This window comes from Bubalus bubalis, chromosome 11 (genome assembly GCF_019923935.1).
Source record: "Bubalus bubalis isolate 160015118507 breed Murrah chromosome 11, NDDB_SH_1, whole genome shotgun sequence".
NCBI classification, from domain to species: domain Eukaryota; kingdom Metazoa; phylum Chordata; class Mammalia; order Artiodactyla; family Bovidae; genus Bubalus; species Bubalus bubalis.
Window position 1 is genome coordinate 52970279 of NC_059167.1, and position 17405 is coordinate 52987683.

A 17405-nucleotide genomic window follows, 5' to 3' on the forward strand; every position below is an offset into this window, starting at 1 on the left:
TCATAGCATTCTGTTAGGAGGAAGAGGGATATAGAGAGGGGATTAGGAAAACCATAGGACATTTTAAAAAGAAGAATCCTAGAAGAAGTGCCCATCCATCGAAGGCAGAGGGAAGCCCTCTTTGGTGAGGTAAGAGTACCTCCTACTCAGCACTCAGAGTGCTGAGAAGTTCTCTTTGACATCAGCAGCTCCTCATAAGTGGGACTCTCTTAGCTTTTCCTACAGGGGATGGATGTACCGGACAGATGTGTGTGTGTAGTCTGACCTCTAGGAAACTAATTAGACTTCTTGCTGTGTCCTCACCTCCAATTTCATGTGTTGAAATCCAAACCCTCAAGGTGATGGTATTAGGAGGTGGGGCCTTTGGGAGGAGATTGGTGGCAATAACCTCAGATATGCAGATGACACCACCCTTATGGCAGAAAGTGAAGAGGAATTAAAAAGCCTCTTGGTGAAGGTGAAAGTGGAGAGTGAAAAAGTTGGCTTAAAGCTCAACATTCAGAAAACGAAGATCATGGCATCCGGTCCCATCACTTCATGGGAAATAGATGGGGAAACAGTGGAAACAGTGGCAGACTTTATTTTTTGGGCTCCAAAATCACTGCAGATGGTCACTGCAGCCATGAAATTAAAAGACTCTTACTCCTTGGAAGGAAAGTTATGACCAACCTAGAGAGCATATTCAAAAGCAGAGACATTACTTTGCCAACAAAGGTCTGTCTAGTCAAGGCTATGGTTTTTCCAGTGGTCATGTATGGATGTGAGATTTGGACTGTGAAGAAGGCTGAGTGCCGAAGAATTGATGCTTTTGAACTGTGGTGTTGGAGAAGACTCTTGAGAGTCCCTTGGACTGCAAGGAGATCCAACCAGTCCATTCTGAAGGAGATCAGCCCTGGGATTTTTTTGGAAGGAATGATGCTAAAGCTGAAACTCTAGTACTTTGGCCACCTCATGCGAAGAGTTGACTCATTGGAAAAGACTTTGATGCTGGGAGGGATTGGGGGCAAGAGGAGAAGGGGACAGCAAAGGATGAGATGGCTGGATGGCATCACTGACTCGATGGATGTGAGTCTGAGTGAACTCCAGGAGCTTGTGATGGACAGGGATGCCTTGTGTGCTGCAATTCATGGGGTTGCAAAGAGTTGGACACGACTGAGCGACTGATCTGATCTGATCTGATCTGGTTGCTCAGATGGTAAAACATCTGCCTACAATGCGGGAAACCCTGGTTCAATCCCTGGGTCGAGAAGATCTCCTGGAGAAGAAAATGGCAACCCACTCCAGTATTCTTGCCTGGAGAATCCCATGGATAGAGGAGCCTGGCAGGCTCAGTCCATGGGGTCGCAAAGAGTTGGACATGACTGAGTGACTTCACTCACTCACTTCACTCACTATGTCAGGAAAGCAGAGCCCTCACAAATGGGATTAGGGGGATGAGAAAACCCTTGCCCCTTCCAATATGTGAAGTTACAGCAAATAAAGGCAGCCATCAAAGAGCAAGGGGGCTCTCACCACACATAGGGTCTGCTGGTGCTTAAATCTGGATTTTCCAGCTTCCAGAATTGTGAGAAACTAAGGCATATTTTTTGTAAGTCACTCGGTCTCTGGTATTTTGTTATAACAGCCTAAACAGACTGACATTTATTATAAAATAATGAACTTACTTCCTACAGGTATGAGAATTCCCATGTGTATGTAGGGAACTATGTACAGACACACCTAGATACCAGTGTGTATGGAATTGTTTCAGTTACTGTCATCTTTTACCCAGAGCTAGATCCACTCCAGGTCGGTAGATAACATCCAAACACACATGAACTTGGTAAGTTCACTGAGGCAAGTGCCACCTACACAGTCTCTCTACTGATTATTTGCTTTTACCATCTTCCATAATTAGTATTTCTTTAGACTATCAATTGGTAACTAATGGAAATATTCTGATGATCTTTGTTTAATTAGACAAGAAAACCCTTCTATTTTTATACCAAACATCTTCAATTAATTTAATTAACATCTTTAATTCAATTTGACAAAACCTACAAAGTTTGCCATCATAAAACCCTTACTCAACTAAAAATTCTGGCCTATAATTTTTGTTAACTACACTTAAGTTTTACAAGAAAGAGGCCACTCAGATAAGCTTATATCAAGTGAGTGTTTAGTGTTTAAAGCCATGTCCCTGAGATCTACAGGCTTCCCTAGTGACTCAGATGGTAAAGAGCCATCTTTACCTGCAACGCATAAGATCTTGCTTCGATCCCTGGGTCAGGAAGATCCCCTGGAGAAGGGAATGGCTACCCACTCTAGTATTCCTGCCTGGGGAATCCCACAGACAGAGGCGATTGGAGGCTTACAGACCATGGGGTTGTAAAGAATTGGACACAATTGAGTGACTAACACTTGCATTTTCCTTTTTTCCCTGGGATCTATAAAGATTAAGCTCAGTCTCCTACATCTTCTTCATCTCCACCCACAGGTTCCAAGATGAGATGCTAGTTCACAATGGGACTAAGAAGTAGGCAGGTTGCACATATCTCAAGCATCAGGAAAAATATCAAGTATTTCCACAAGACTGTAATACAAAAAATTAATCTAAGAGGCATTTCAACAAGAGTTGCAACCAAAAGTGTTTCTGATTAACACTGGGGCAATTTATCAAAGCCCTGAACAATCTGTTCCTAACATAGAACTGTTTCTTATAGTCATTTAACTCTTGTTCTTTCACCAGATGGAAACTCTTCAGATGTGCCTTCCCTTTCAGAGAGCTCTGTCCTTATTAAAACACAGTTTGTGGTCTTAATTTATTCAAGTTTGCACTCTCTAGCTCCTGGCACACAGGGGACACTCCTTATCAAGTGGCAATGAATAATAGTCATCGCTGAAGGTTGTGCAGTTTCCTATAGAGATAAGGTGTTTCTTGCTATGAACTTACAACATGCAGGAAACCAAATGTCAAGACAGGTTCATTGATTAACTGAGAAAATTAACTTTTCCCCTCAATATCAAAAGTAGATGCAAAACTGAAAACAAAGACATGCCTATCCTCCAGTTGGGCTGCAAAAGGAAGCTGCTTGCTTCCTTTTAAATTTTGCATAAAGCCAACATCTCTCTCTTAGATATAACTGCTTCCTTAAAAGAACTCAAGTCCTTCTTTTATTATTGTAAATATCATCTCATAAACCTAAAACTAAGGTAAAATAGAGAACTGAAAGCTCAGTGTTATTTAAATCAGCAAAATGTAGACCACACACTCAGCTGTGTTCACATTTTTTTTTAATGATATGCTTTAAAAACCAATTAGTAGAGTGTGTTATGCATGCACATAAATACTGTTACTAACAAGCTGGCATGAGAAGACCATGAGAAAAACCACTGGATGAGGACCCATCAGGAGTGGCCATTTCTGAAATCAGATGATGCTCAGGCATCTCCAGAAAGAGTGGGACATTTGCCATCAACAAGGAATAAGTACAATGATAGCTTGGTCCATATAGCATCCTGAAGCATTAAATCTAAGCCTGACAGTTCATATGTCCATTTCAATGTATGCACTTATTGTTTCAAAGTGTGGTCCAAGAAGCTGCAGCACCAACATCACCTGGGAACTTGATAGGTAAATCCTTAGTTGTCATGTGTCATCTACATATACATACAGGCGCATAAACTCACATCTCCCACTTCATGCCCCCATGTTACTTTTTCAACCCCCACCTGCACCCCCATCATACTGAATCATAATCCTCCTTGCAGAATATCCTCAAGTGATTCGAATGCCCATTCAAGTTTGAAAGGCACTGTTGAATATCATTCTAAAGTAAATACCTTTTCTTCAGTGTCCCCCATTTTACTGGATTCCACCACAAAAAGCACATAACACAAGTGATTGTTTATCATACACGAAACACAGAAAGAGGAAATTTTCCCCAAGGAGGAACAGACTGAATAGTATTAACAGTGCTTTAAACTGTAATGAATTCCCAGTCTAATTCACTATGAGGTTTCAATTTATACCACATTTAGAGTACTCCAGGTTCAAGTAATCACTGCAGTAATTAGCTTACTTCCAGTCCTCCAAAATAAACCCACTAATTTTTGCAATCAGCCTTCATTTGGTTAATCACCAGTTTAATTGATTTAATTAGTTTGATCTGCAAAATTAGTCAAGTGTAAATACTGTTTTGTAAACAGAGTTTAGCTCCAAGCTGTAAGATAGGGAATTCTAATTCAAACCTAGAGTTAATAATAAAAACCCACACATACAGGATTTTGTCATGAAATACAGCAGTTTTAAGTTTTCGAGAGAAAGGCCTGTGAAGGTTCTAGGGGATGTTTTGGAAATGTGCTGTTGTAATTACAAAATTGACCAAACTAAGAGACACCCCCCTTCCCTGCTCCTTCTCAACCAATTCTAACACCATGCAGTGGTATGTTTTGAAGATGATTATAAAAGGAATTATTTGTCATTTCCCTTTTTAAATGAGCTAGCTCAAATAACCCTAATATTGACAGTTGTCCAGATTTTAATTTCATGTTATTTTTAGTATTTCAAGCCTTGCCCACTAAGGGATATTTTAAACCTTTCCTGAAACAAATTTTAATACAGTAATTGACTCTTTAAAGCAAACATGTCTACTTATATTCACAACATGGAATTCTGAAGATGCAGCACACACTGTGTGATGCAAATTATTTCTTCACTTTTTACTAGTTTTATAACACACTGAATTTGACAAGATAAAAATTCTGTTTAAATGCCCCCAAATAAATTCATTCTAAGTGCTAAATTCAGTAGATTCGCAGTTGAATAAGACAGTCTTTCCATTTAAAATCTCTCCTTGGGGATTTTTCTGGCAATTCAGTGGTTAAGACTCCATGCTCCCAGTGCAGGTAGGTATGGGCTCCATCTCTGGTCAGGGAACTAAGAGCCCACAATGTGCTGCACAGCATGGCCAAAACATTTTTCAAAGCCAAAAAAAAAAAAAAAAAAAAAAAAAAAAATCCCCCTGTTATATTGTAAATGAGGGAGGAAGTAGATGGGAAGGTAATTTTTTGTAGACCGTCTTTACCCAGATTGCTTCTCATTACTGAGCCACTATTAATGCCATGTGTTTGGAATTTTCCACACCTTTGCTTGATATATATATTTTAATGTAATTATTATTTGAATATTTTGGGATTCCATTAGTTGGAATGTTTCACTTGGATTAAAAACTGTGTTAGGAAAGTGGTGCTACAAATAAGTTATCAAATTGTGAAGGGAAAAGACAACGATATGATTAAATCCCCAAACTGGGCCAGCTAGTCACAGCGTTTGCAGTGCAATGAATGCTGAGACAGGGGCCAGGAGTAGGAGCAAGGAAGTAGCCTGTGAATAACTGAATTAACGTTAAAAAAAAAAAAAAGCCTACCAGCTTACAAAAGGGGTGTGGTCATTTGTTGTCCCAAACAAAATGTTGAATTTATCTGTAAAGCATCCATTTATCAGGTCTATAGGCCTTCATACTGCCCGAGGAATGCTTTCATCTAGTTTGGGATTTTTGTTCTATTCTAAAACTCTGTATGGCTACTAACATTTGGATTTCATATAATTTCCACATGTCATGAAATACTCTTTTGATTTTTTCAACCACTTCAGGTTCTGACAATGCTTAATTCACAGGCTGCACAAAATCAAGTGGCAGCTGGATGTGGCCAGGGTCTCCCCATCCCTATTCTGTTATTATGGGACAGGTGGCTACTGAGAGTTGGTAGAGATATTATTTCCAACAAAGCCCCTTTAAAGTCCATTTCATAACCTGTCATTTACAATTTCATATCAATTTCAAAATGGCTGTTCCTTGCTTATAGAAGTTACTTCATATACTAGATCCAAAAGACGTTAGGCCAACAAGGAATTAGATATGGGGTTCAGTAGGTATTGAAGAAGAAGAAAAAAAGAGCCAGAGACTTCTCTACAAATGTGAGGTCCTAACTGCCTTCTTTGGAGAAGGCAATGGCACCCCACTCCAGTACTCTTGCCTGGAAAATCCCATGGACGGAGGAGCCTGGTAGGCTGCAGTCCATAGGGTCGTGGAGAGTTGGACACAACTGAGCGACTTCACTTTCACTTTTCACTTTCATGCATTGGAGAAGGAAATGGCAACCCACTCCAGTGTTCTTGCCTGGAGAATCCCAGGGCTGGGGGAGCCTGGTGGGCTGCTGTCTATGGGGTCGCACAGAGTCAGACACGACTGAAGTGACTTAGCAGCAGCAGCAGCAACTGCCTTCTTTTTTTTTTTTTTTTTAGCAACTGCCTTCTTAAGAGTCTTTAGGGCAGAATCAGGACTGTACTAGTTGCTCAGTTGTGTCTGACTCTTTGTGACCCTATGGACTGCACCTGGCCAGGTCCTCTGTCCATGGGGATTCTCCAGGCAAGAATACTGAAGTGGGTTGCCACACCCTCCTCCAGGGGATCTTCCCAAACCAGGGATTGAACTCAGGTCTCCCGCATTGCAGGTGGATTCTTTACCATCTGAGCCACCAGGGAAACCCTCCATCCCATTCCAGCTATCTTTAATATTCATACTCCCTTTAAATTTTCCCTGTTGAATATTGTTCTAAGTTATTTTTACTTTAACTCGGTTTCACTTGAAGCAAATTACTATGATTGTGGGAAAGGGGATTGATTGAAAATTACAACGTGATTTGTCCGCTTCTATTCTTCTGTAAAATGACTCTGAGTCCCTAAGTCTCTTGGAAGGTTTTGCAGATATACACTGTGGGTATTTAGTACTCATTTCTCACTATGCCTGACAAGGCTGTTGGAATCATCACCAGTGGAGCTTGATTACTGTGTTTCAATAGGAGCTTAATATTCTACAAATTCCCCAGAGGTAAAAGATGAGAAGCCTAAAATGTATTCATCTCAAATCATTCCACTAATATGGTTGGAAACTTCCAGGAGACAGGAAGAGCCTTGTTTTTGTTTTTAAATGATTCTGATTTAATCTGTATCATTCCAGTAGCCATGGAAGCTTCCTTGGAAGTTCTAACTGCATCTTAGTGGGTGCATGACTTTGAGGGAGGTCATTCAATCTCTCTGAGCTGCAAATTTTTTCTGTTCAGTGGGTTCACAGCAAGTGAATGTTTCCATTGCTCCATCAAATCCTCCCACCTTGATGACCTGGGAGCTTTTCTACATGGGAAAAATGCATGTAGAAATGCTTTGTACAAATGATAGAGATTCAAAAAGGTGGGGTTCTGTTAACACAGGGGTCCCTAACCCCCAGGCTATGGACTAGTACCAGTCATGGCTTGTTAGGAACCGGGCTGCACAGCAGGAGGTGAGCGGCAGGCAAGTGAGCAGAGCCTCATCTGTATAAACAGCCACTCCCCATCTCCCTGTCCCTGGCGCTGCCACCTCGGCTCCACCTCCTGTCAGATTAGGGGCAGCATTAGATTCTCACAGGAGTGCAAACCCTACTGTGATGAATTGCGCCTATGACGGATCTAGGCTGTGTGCGCCTAATGAGAATCATCCCCAAACCATGCCCCCTCCTTCCATGGAAAAACTGTCTTTCACAGAATCAGTCCTTGGTGCCAAAAAGCTTGGGGACTGCTGCGTTAACACACATGTATTGAGCATCTTTTAAGCATAGGGTATTAGATTTGAGGCATAGGAGGCACAAAGGAAAAAGTAGAGTTAAAATGGGCTGACCGCTCAAGAGTAGTATAAGCAAACGTGGTTCATGTTGGAACACCCAGGCTTCCTGGTATGTGGCTGCCAGAAAAGTCTTGAAAAAGGAGACAGGGCTAAGCAAAAGGGGAGATGGAACATTTTATGCAGTGAGAAAGGGATCGTTCTTTCATCACTCCACATTTGATGACAACTTTTTTTTTTTTTTAAATGAAACCTTCCTGCTCCAGCTTGGCATAATGAATTTGTCTGAAACTTCCTCTGGCAGAATTTGCACAATGAGCACCTACTCTTGGATTTTTGCTGGGTTCACACAGAGGTGCTGGAAGAAGAAAATAAACCAAAACAAGAGCTGAAAGAAGAAAATAAACCAAAACAAGAGATTTGAAAAATCTCTTCTCATTGTTTCACTAGGTATGTTTAGACCTAATAAGATATGTAATTGTTACATCTTATTACAGATTTCCTTGACTTCTAAGGTAACTAAGTACCCATAAAATCTTCAAATTGTTTGTGTAGTATCTACATTTTCTAACAAGGAAAAGGATTTAAATGGCAGATTTTGAGCATCTCAGAAATTTTAAAATTCTCAAGGTATTTGTGTGAGATTGGTAAAGGCTTCTGTGGGGAAAGGAGAAAACTGCCTCATAGATGAACTTGCCCACCTGGGAGTTCCAAGTGCAAATAGCAGTAGGATTTGGGAGTCTTAACATTTTGCAGCAAGAAGCCTCAGATTTATTTGCCAGAGTGTATCCAGGTTAATACATATATTTGGCCAAGTTACTGAGGGCCCTGCTAAATTCCCCAACGTTTTCGCAGTCAGTATACTTTTCAGATTTGGGGTGCTAATTTGTATCATTTGCAAAAACAACTGTGAAAGCTATTTGGTGCTTGCAATGCAATTATCACTAAAGAGGTTTGGGGGAATTCTCATTAAACTGAGTCCCAGATGTTTTTGCCCTTGTGATTTGTGTTGATCTGTTCTTTGTCGGTTCTAATTATCAATCAAGATGAATGAATTAGTCATCCACTTGGTGAAAATCCTATTTACGCATATGATCAGGACCCAAGCTAAAAGAGCCTTCAGAGAAGTCTAACCTTGGAATGGACCATTTCTTCTGCTTGCATGCACAGACAGGTGGGCACAGCATTGCTTTATTTTCCTCTGTCTCAGTCATATGCTGGGGTTTTACATTTAATGTGTGGTGCATGTGAGTGTGCACAAAAATATGGACACACACACACGACATAGATACACTTCTGGAATGACTACAGATCTATCTGTAACCACTTCCTCATCTAGTACAGTATTTTTGATTTGAAGACTTTCGTGTGGATAACATTTCTGAAGGGAAATCTCTAATTGCTGAGCTAGGAAAACCATGCCCTAGGAATTTGATTACAGTATTTTAGTGTGTTTGTTTCCCTTGGAGTTGCCCACCCTGCTATTAACAGGGACACACACTATCCAGTGGGCACTCAGTATTCCTCACAGGAGATTAGGACACATTGTGAATATGCATTAAACCACAGTCCCCTACTTCTGCAGCCTGCTGTGCCTTGGATGCCAAACTGGCAAGCATTCTCAAAAGCAATGTTTGCAGTATCAGACTGGCATGATGCCACCACACATGAAATATGTCTCTTTTTATAACTGTTTCAATGCTCTTGGGAACAAACTGGCCATCTAACAAATATTCTTGAACTGGGAATTCAAATGGCTTTGGATAGCCAAGAAATGTCCATCTGGGAGGCAAAAGGAGGGGGAAAGAGTGCCAAGCGCAGGTATAGTCATTTGTTAGCAAATTCCCATGCCTCCAGTCATCAGTGTATAACATTACAAAGGGGAGAAGAAACTTTATGTCTGTAGTAATAGCAGGTGACATCACCCATCCTGTCTAAAGGAAATGCAAATTAAAATTGTGCATGTGTTGAAAAGGGAGAAATTAAACTGCTTTATCCAAGATATATAATTCACACTGTTGTATAACCAGAAACTAACACAACATTGTAAAGCAATTATATTCCAATAAAAAAAAGACAAATGATAAGCATTTTCACTGAGTTTGAATCTGTTGTGTATATGTTTTATATACATATTAAAGGATTGTTTAAGAAAAGGCCTATTCTCCAATTATGTAGGAGAGTTAACAAAAAAAAGTATTATTAACGTACACTGAAAATTTTTAAAATCACTGTTTCTAACATTTGGAAGATAACTGGGGGAATCTTGAAATCACACAAGCATGTCCTTGGTAGACTGGTTGGATGTTAATTTGCCTTCAGGAATGAATGAAGCAGGCTGCACTTTTGCATGAGGGTCATCTATTATATAAAAAACTTTCATTCTGTTTTTTTTTTTAAATCAGCTGAGGGGTATATCCTTTCCCTTGAATCAATAAGAGTCCTTGAGACTGTCACAAAACAATGTCCCTTGAAAAAGGGAAGGAAACTTTGGCAATGATCAACAAACACTCTGAAAAGGTTTATAACCTTTGACCCAGTTATTCTCCTTCTGGGAGCACAGCGTAAAGAAATGTAATGCGTAAAAATGTCTATGCACAGAGGTGTTAGTTACAGCATTTGTAATAACAGGGAAAACTGGAAATGGATTTCTTTACTTTGACTCTTTCTGGTTAAGTAAATATTGTCTATCCAATGAATTATTCATTCATTAAATATATTTGTAAGTATATTAAACACATTTATACACTTCTATTTGTAAATATATGTATAAGTATAGATTTATATATTATAAGTAGTGCTATATATAGTATCAATCATTAGTGTGCTAATTATTATATTGTATAAATATAACATAGTTATATTAAATATATTCACACATTTATATTAATAAGAGGAAATATATATACTACAATGTTAAATTAAAATTGCATAAGATATGCAATGTCTACTTTATTAGAGGAAAAACACTGCAAATCAATGTACCAAAATGTTAACAGTATTTCTCTCTAGGTGTCAAATTTCTCTAGGTGAAAATTTCCCCACTTCTTTCTATTTTTCTATATTTTCCAAATACTCTATACTCAAAGAGTGGTGATTACAATAGAGAAATAAAGTTTTGTTTTGCAATTAAATGGGCAGCACATTTTCCAGTAATGCCGAAGGTGGTCAGCAGACAGATGGGAGAAGTTCTGTTTATTATTTGTTATATTAGTCATATCCATTTCAGGGCTAGGACTGGCTCTGGGTGTGCTGGCAGCTCAGGAAAATCATGCTTCCATTTCTACCTCTGCATTAATTTTCTCCAAGGAAGGAATCCAACTTGAGTCAAAATTCTCAGGGACGTACCCACAGGTACGCATCTGAGCTGGGAACATAAGACCCTTATTTGCCTGTCATTACAGAGCTCCAGTTGCCTGTGGATGAGAAGAGTCCTTCAGAGGAATATTTGGGACCAAGTGAGCTGAAATGTTGAAGTGAAGTCTTTGGAGTTCAGCAAAGAAGAGGCCAGAATCCCCAGGAGGTCCTGCAATGACAGGACAAGATGATGCCTATCTTGTCCTGGTGCCAGCGAGGTCCCAAGGGAGGGACCTGGGGTGGGGCCTTGGCTAAGATGCAGCTTTCGTCAGACCTAAAACCTGTACCTGAGAAGTCAGATGCATTTACGTTTCTTGCATTTCTTTAGTCCATTTGCTTTTGGTTTTCCCTTGGCATCTGCTAACTGTTTTTAAGGCCAGTCTGTCTTGAGATGGTGCCTGTGCTGTAACCAGAGGGTATGTCCCTGCAGCAGCCAAGTGAGCTTAGTCCCAGCCATCCTTTTGGGGGATGTCAACTGGATGCTTTTTACATCATGTGGCTAAGACCCCAAAGAACCTTTTTTAAAAAGGCTTTGCTGCTGCTACTGCTAAGTTGCTTCAGTTGTGTCCGACTCTGAGCGACCCTATGGATAGCAGCCCACCAGGCTCCCCTGTCCACGGAATTCTAAAGGCTTTAGGTTATTAATTTACACTTAAAATTCATATGTCCATATGTTGCTAGAAGAAAGAAAGTGTATTCTTCACTCAAAGTTCAAATTTCAACTCAAGTTTGGGTCAAACTTGTAGAAGCACCTCTATAGCTCCTTGTTGGAAGCATCCTGAAGATAACATGTGCAAGGGGACCAATCTTTGGCCCACCATTCGGTATGTCATTTGCTTTAACAGCTCCTCTTTGTTTAACCATGGCCTCTTCATTCCAGCCACTGCCTTACAGCCGCTTGTGACCACCACCTTTATATATCTCTGCCCCCAGGCTAGTTCACAATTAGCTCTCTCCATCTTACTGCTTGTCACCTTATTGTCAGAGTTACAGAGGTTGGACACAAGCTCAAAATACAAGAGATCATGCAACCCACTCTGATCAACAGTCCAATCTGTCCTTCTCAACCCTCTACTCAAATAAAGAGACTGACTGAATAAGAAAATACATTAAGACAATATTAAAAATAGTGTTGGCAGGGGGTGAGATGGGTGATTTAAATTTTTCAGAAACTTTTTTGGAATAAGACTGGCAATAATAGTGAAAAATTTTCATTTTGTATGATAAACTGTTCACAATAAAAGCAAAATCTATGCTGTCTCTGTTGAATAAGTTTTACTTCTAGATTTTAAAAGTAACTCAGAATTCAAATGGAAAGAAAAAAGAATTTAAATAATATATAGTGACCACAGTTCACCAACTGCTGCGTTTCCTACTATAAATCACAGCTCATGTTAAATCCTTAACTTAGTGTTAAATAAGAAGTGAGAGTTAATTTAGGAAGCAATTGTGATGGGAGCATCTTAGAGCAACAATGATCATGGGACAATTAGTCTTCAGTTTGTAATGAGAGTAACTCCCATAGGAATAACTCACTGATGAATTTCAAACAAATGGACTTCAAAATTAAAAAGAAAAATGGCTAATTATAAGCTAAGGGAGAGAGGAAGGTGGAGAAAGAAAAGAAGTTCAAACTATAGGATTCAACTACTGATGCCTTGAAATCTGGGATCACCAGGAAGATGTGTAATCACATACAGCTGCGAGAGCTACCAACAGAATCGGAATGAGGAAAAAAGGCCAGTGCGAGACTGACAGAATACACGTCACTGCTTACCAACCACAGAATAGGCTCTGGTCTGAAAATGAATATGGACCAGGTGTTATGGGTGCCACCAATCCAAAAATGTACATGTCAAGGATCAAAGAGAGATGTCAGCTTGGCCCATCTGGAGTTGAGAATGCACATGTATTGCTATGAGATGGGCCAGTGGGGAAATCAGCCTCCTGCAGCAGCCAACCCACTGCTAGGCTGTCGAAGCTCTGAAGTTCCCCAACCAGCAGCATCCAGAATGAAGATGCACAGACTACATGCAGACAGCCTTGACACAAGCTTCTGGCAGCTGCTCTTCTAGCAGCTGATACAAGGCATGAACTCCCAGTTCTTCCCTCTATGTCTCAATATTTTATAGGGTTAGGAAAGGTGATCTTACCCCTGACTTGATAGAAGATAGGAGAGAGCATTCCTGTTCTCCAAAACAAGCCCAAGAATGAAGGTCTTACTGCTCCCTCTTCTGCCCTTCTCAGCTGGAGAGTTTCTCCAGTGGTTCCAGCCATTGATGACCTTATTAAGGAAAACTTGGACATCCCATTCACCCTTGAAGTGCCCACCAGTCAGATGGGGTGCAGGACCCAGCTAAGCTGGGCATCCATAGAAACAACAAGAGCTCCAGAAACTATGTCATTGAGGCAGTCTCCTTCTTGACTTTGGTAAATCCAAATGAACATCTGTTCTCCAGCCAAGAATCTCACTTTGCTCAGGGATATCCACTACCCTACTCCTAGAAGAGAATATTCATCCTAGCCTGGGTATCTCTAAAGAACTATGCTCAGCTTTAGTGTCCCAGCCTGCTGTGGCTATTTTGCTCCTAGTAATAGAGCTGCTGTTTCTCTGGGGGGAGGTTTACCACCTGTTCCCAGCCAGTGATGGGCATGTGACCCAGTCCTGCCAGGATTCCCCACCCCTTCAGCCACCATGACTGTTTCAGGGCTATGTACATAATCCAAGCAATAACTGATATTCTCCAAGAGACTTCTTAATATGGACCTTGGGAAGGAGAATGGGTCTTCTTTGTTGGGTTATGAGATAAAAGCCCTGGGTAAGCCAAGACCTAGGGCTTCCCAGGTGGCTCAGTGGTAAAGAATCTGTCTGCCAGTGCAGGAGATGTAAGAGATGTGGGTTCGATATAGGGCTGGGAAGATCTCTTGGAGGAGGGCATGGCAACCTGCTGCAGTATTCTTGTCTGAAAGATCCCATGGACAGAGGAGCCTGGCAGGTTATCCTCCATGAGGTCACAAGGAGTTGGACACAACTTAGCAATTGCGCACACACACAGAAGCTAAGACCTGCAAGGAGTCATTTTTTTCTCTCATTCCAAGGGACCTGATAGTAAAGCCAACCCAGAAGAATCAAAAGAGAGATAAAACCCTGACAGCATCAGATTCAAGATACACCCAGGCCTGAAGCCAGTACATCTCTTTACTTCCCAGCTACTCCAGCCAATACATTGCCTTTTGCCTCAAGCTACTTTGGGTTGAGTTTCTGTCACTTATATCATTGAGAATCTAGGCTATAGCAAAGGGAGAATGGGGGCCATGCCAAATTTTGTATCAGGTACAATTCGTACAGTTGTACATATAATTTGTACAGTTGTACATGTAATGGAGTCATATGTACCTGCCTCCTAAGAAACCTGTATGCAGGTCAAGAAGCAACAGTTAGAACCAGACATGGAACAATGAACTGGTTCAAAATTGGGAAAGGAGTACATCAACAGCTATATATTTTCACCCTGCTTATTTAACTGACATGCAGAGTACATCATGGAAAATGCCAGACTGGATGAAGCTCAAGCTGGAATCAAGATTGCCAGGAGAAATATCAATAATCTCAGATTTGCAAATGATACCACCCTTATGGCAGAAAGCAAAGAGGAACTAAAGAGCCTCTTGATGAAGGTGAAAGATAAGCAAAAAAGCTAGCTTGAAACTAAACATTCAAAAAACTAAGATCATGGCATCCAGTCCAATCACTTCATGGCAAATAGATGGGAAAACAATGGAAACAGTGACAGACTTTATCTTCTTGGGCTCCAAAATAACTGTGGACAGTGACTGTTGTCATGAAATTAAAAGATGCTTACTCCTTGGAAGAAAAGCTCTGACAAACCTAGATAGCATATTAAAAAGCAGAGACATCACTTTGCCTATAAAGGCCTATATAGTCAAAACTACGGTTTTTCCAGTAGTCATATATGGATGTGAGAGTTGGACCATAAAGAAGGCTGAGCGCTGAAGAATTGATGCTTTTGAACTTGGTGTTGGAGAAGTCTCCTGAGAGTCCCGTGAACTGCAAGATCAAATCTTAAAGGAAATCAACCTTGAATATTCATTTGAAGGACTATGCTGAACCTGAAGCTCCAATACTTTGTCCACCTGATTCGAAAAGCAGAATCATTGGAAAAGACCCTGATGCTGGGAAAGACTGAGGGCAGGAGGAGACAGGGGACGACAGAAGATGAGATAGTTGGATGGTATCACTGACTGAATGGATATGAATTTGAGCAAGCTCTGGGAGATAGTGATGGACAAAGAAGCCTGGCATGCTGCAGTTCATTGGGTCACAAAGAGCTGGACATGACTGAGTGACTGAACAACATATAAGGTCATATATTCCTCTAGAGGTGCATGTAGGTTGGAGAAGGGGAATAATGAAGGTCCTTAACAAAATTTTTTGTTCTGTAAAATGATTCTTCTGATAGATGGTATGCTCCTTGAGAGCAGGCACTACATTTACCTTATTTCTTAATTTTTACTTAATATTGGAACATAGTTGACTAACAAATGTTTTGTTAATTTCCAGTGTACAGCAGAGTGATTCAGTTATACATGTATCTATTCTTTTTCAAGTTCTTTTCCCTGTTAGTATTATTACAGAATATTGAGCAGAGTTCCCTGTAGCTTGTTGGTTATTTATTCTATATAGAACAGTGTGTACATATCAACCCCAAGATCCCAATCTATCCCTCCTCCCCACCCTTCCCTCCTGGCAACCATAAGTTCATTCTCTAACTCTGTGAGTCTATTTTCTAAATGAGTTCATCTGTATCATTTTTTTTTTTAGATTCTGCATATAAGTGATATCATATATGTCGGTCTGACTCACTTCACTTAGTATCATAATTATCACATTTATCTTATATATCTTAGTTTCCCCAGAACCGAGAAGATGCGCAAAAAAATCTGGCTGAGTTGATTTTTTCACTTCTAACAGAAGAAATATTACCTCACTTCTAACAGAAGAAATAATAATGAAGCAATTAACTATCATAAATTTAGTTATTTTTGCTGAATTTTCTCTATGTGAGGGCAATCCAAAGTTTTAGGATGTGTCCTCTAAAGGAAACCCTGGGAAAAGGACTTGAGTGCAGGGAGTCTGAGAGGAGAGACAGGGAAGAGAGAACAGAGTGGGTGTGTCCATGTGCTGAACTGCTGAGGCAACTGGGCTCCATGCCCCTGGAGAGGCTCAGAGGTACATGTAAGCACACCTCAGAGATGCACCATCTGAACTGGGAGGCTGAGACATTTACCCCGTGACAGGTGACCCACACTAACAGAGAGGTACCTTCCAGAGTGCTAACCTCTGATCCCCCAACACACACGTGCACGTGGGTGCACACACAGACACACACACACACACACTTTGGATTGCACTTGGGTGTGACTGAGTGGCCTTCTGCTCATTCAAGAACACTGAGAAGGAACTCTACAGTGCCTTCCGTGGTATATGAAACAGCCTGTCACAGTTGTGCTGAAACCAGACAGACCAAGGGACATGAGATGGTGAACAAGCAACAGCTGCTGGCAGTTAATATTCCTAACAGCATTTGGAGCGTGGAAGCCTGGAAAGCTACATGGCATAACTTCTGATATTCTTGGAAGAACATGTTAGAATATTTCATGGACTTATAAAGGTCATATGTAATGTCTTCCTGGTCTGGTACAGGTTCCACAGTAAGTCTTAGGAGGTGTCAATGGGCCATGGCAAAACGAAAATTGCCTTTTTGTCAATTGTTAAAGTAATGCTGGACCATGAACATCATGAAGGCAGGAACTCTGTCAGTTTTGGCTCACTGGTGTATCTCTGTAGAGCATTCCTAGTATATACCACATGTTGAATAAATACTGCTGAGTATATTAAACAATAATAAAATCTTTTAAAGGAGTATTGCTTAGGGATTATGTATTATCTCTAAGAGACTTTGGGTTAGCTGGTCCTTTATTCTACATCATTGTCTTGGGGTGAGCTTTATAAACATTATTCACCATTTGAGTTAGGTCATAAGTGCCACAGAGTTCAAAAAAAGAATATAATAAGTTACTAGGCAGCAGGAAAGTAGGATTGGGTGGGCCTTGAAAAAAAGCACTGGTGCAGACAAGTAGATGGGAACATGGAAGTTTTCAAAGGAAATTTGTCAATCAGAGATAACACACAGTGGCAAGTCTCTCTTAAAGTAAGTGGAGCCCACTTATCTTAAAGTGGAGAAGAAAATTTGGGAGAAAAATTGCTGGAAACGTCTTTCCTCTACTTTTCATATTTGTGAAAATCCTTTTTAATCCCAGAAAGAAACAACAAAGGAATAAAATATTCATTCATTTATCTTATCAGTGAATACTTGAGTTCTACTAT

At 40.4% G+C, this 17405-nt stretch overlaps 1 long non-coding RNA gene across 1 annotated transcript; it reads left to right on the forward strand.

The window, feature by feature from the left end:
• Positions 1 to 7936: 7936 nt before the first annotated feature.
• LOC123328068 lies at positions 7937 to 11169 on the forward strand. The gene is made up of 3 exons (XR_006542807.1): positions 7937 to 8089; positions 8686 to 8813; positions 11044 to 11169. It is a non-coding gene; the product is annotated as an uncharacterized LOC123328068 (long non-coding RNA).
• The last annotated feature ends 6236 nt before the right edge of the window (positions 11170 to 17405 follow it).